This window comes from Myotis davidii, unplaced genomic scaffold (genome assembly GCF_000327345.1).
Source record: "Myotis davidii unplaced genomic scaffold, ASM32734v1 scaffold122, whole genome shotgun sequence".
In the NCBI taxonomy this organism is placed as follows: Eukaryota; Metazoa; Chordata; class Mammalia; order Chiroptera; family Vespertilionidae; genus Myotis; species Myotis davidii.
Genome location: NW_006293234.1, coordinates 1,209,475 through 1,211,930, shown reverse-complemented (window position 1 = coordinate 1,211,930; position 2,456 = coordinate 1,209,475). Strand labels below are relative to the sequence as shown.

Below are 2,456 nucleotides of genomic sequence, written 5' to 3'. Positions count from 1 at the left end.
AATTTAAATTCTCATATGTGCTGGTGGCTACTGTATTGGACAGCACAGTTCAACACTTCAATGCTTTCTTGACATTTCTACTTGGATGTCTCAAAGTTAACACAGTCAAATCAGAATTCTTGATTTTTTGTTGTTGTCCTCAAACTGTTTCTCCCCAAACAAAGCCATCATCGACCCGGTTGCTTGAGCCAAAGCCTAGGTGTTATCTCGACCCCTTTCTCTCCTCATTTCCTGCACCTACTTTCTCAGCAGGTCCTGATTATTTTACCTTCAGAACCTCTACTGAATCCACCCACCTCTCTCCATCTCTACTCGTGAACCAAGGCATCATCATATCTCACCTGAACAATTGAATGGCCTCCAGTGATTGTTGGTTACCAGTGATCCATTCATTCACTGCTGCCTCTTCCAGACTCCTCCATACAGCTATCAAACACTTCAGTAGGTTGCGTCACTCCCTGCTTGTATGGAAACATTTGTGGGACTTTGAATACTTATTTTCTGCCCCCCATTACAATGGGAGTTCCCTTATATCAGGAACCTTGTTTACCTCCTTCAATATTGTCTCTCTAGCACCTACAACTCTGCTCAGCACACAGTTTGCACTCAGCAAACCTCTCAATAACAATTCAGTGAATATTTATTGTGGAAGAAGATGAGATAGCAAGAGTCAAAATGTGATCTGTAACTTGGTTGTTAATAGCTGAGATGATGCTGACATCCATATACATGGAAGTTGATGGTTTCTTTTGCATTCTGGATGTAAAAGGGAGGGTGAGCATTGTGACTAATTGCATGTATCTGTGAATGGGGAGGCTGGTCTACAGAACTGATGTAATCTCTGCCATGAACTAGAAAGAGCTTTTTTTCTCCCTAGACGTCTGAGTATGTCCCAGATCTTGAGACTTTTGTCTTTCCCACTGTGAGAGAAAGGAGAGTGTCCTCCTACAAGGTCACTTTTTACATTCATCCAAGAGGAGTTTAGATAATAATGGGAAGAAACGTGTTATGGAACTCAGGTGTAGTGAGTGGCAAAGCCCTGTCTGGTCAGCAAAAGGAGGTTTTCAACATGAGGCAAAGGAGAGTGTCCTCCTACAAGGTCACTTTTTATATTAACCCAAGAGGAGTTTAGATAATAATGGGAAGAAATGAGTTATGGAACTCAGGTGTAGTGAGTGGCAAAGTCCTGTCTGTCAGCAAAAGGAGATTTTCAACACGAGGCTGTTGTTTAAAAACTATTTGGCATTTGCTCATCACTGAGTCGTTTGAAACCAAGAAAACCTTAGGAAGCAGGGTTTTGTGTCCTTTTTTCCTTGACTATTGCATTTTTTAAGGAAATACCTTTTCTAACATTCCTTTATAATGACCAACCAAGGCATTCAGAAGGGATGCTATTTCTTAGGTCCATTGATCCATGTGCAAAGCTACATGAAGCTGATGAACTAGTTGGAGATATGATAGACTTGGTCAAGCTCTGAGTTGCATTTATTTCCCCTCGTACTGAACAGGCCTGGGAAATGACCATCCCCTCAGCACTGACTGGATTTAGAAAATGAAGCTAAAGCTAGCTTTGCTAAAGTTCATATCAGACTTAATCCCAGTGGGTTTCTATCAGGCACGAGTTTATAGCCTTGTCCCCATCCTTCCAATGGCAGTCCCAGTGTTTTCCTGTGTGTGCCTTTATTGAGCACCTACTATGTGCCAAAAACTTTGCTAGGTCCTGGAAAGACAAAGATGAGTTAAACATATTCTCAAGCTTCAGATATTCTGCAAAGAAGTAGGCAGAAACCAAGAAACAAAAACAAATAAACAAACAAAAACGAAACAGAAGCCACTTGCGGTAACAGAGGAAAATGCAGCGACAATGAGAATAGAAGGCAGTGGGCGGTGAAGAGTGCAGGCTCTGGAACCACATTGTCTGGCTTCACAATCTCACGCTGCGATTATAAACTGATTTATAAACTGTGTGACCTTAGGCTATTGACTTAACCTCTGTGCCTCAGTTTGCTCACCTGTTTAATGGGGTAATAAAAGCACCCACCCCATATGGTTACTAAGTGGGTTAAAGAAGCACACTAAGCACTTGGAACACAGCTCCATAAAAACCAGCCTTTGTTATCATCAGTAGCGGTAGTACATAATTATCGATTGAATTGAGTGAATACTATTACTGCGGAGAAGTTGTCTGTAAGCCAGCCAGGGGAGGTGACAAAGGCTTCCCAGAGAGGGTGGCTTTTGAACGGAAATTTGAAGATAGGCTCATATTGTCAGGAAAGGACAGGTTTGATAGAAAGAACAGAATCTGCAAAGCCTTAGAGGAGTGAGAGTGTGGGGTGTTTATGGTCCTGTGAATAGGTCTGTGTGGATACAGGACGGGGTGCCTGGGAAGAGTGCCCCGGAAGGGGGCAGGCCTAAGATCACTGGGGCTTTGGAGACTGGGCTAAGGAACTTGGACT

At 42.8% G+C, this 2,456-nt stretch overlaps 1 protein-coding gene across 1 annotated transcript in view; it reads left to right on the top strand.

The window, feature by feature from the left end:
• Positions 1-257: 257 nt before the first annotated feature.
• GNG12 (guanine nucleotide binding protein (G protein), gamma 12) overlaps positions 258-2,456 on the top strand; it is an 89,173-nt gene continuing 86,974 nt past the window's right edge. The window contains exon 1 of the mRNA XM_006766909.2: positions 258-441. The gene's annotated coding sequence lies outside the window, so the exon portion shown is untranslated. The remainder of the gene's footprint in view (positions 442-2,456) is intronic.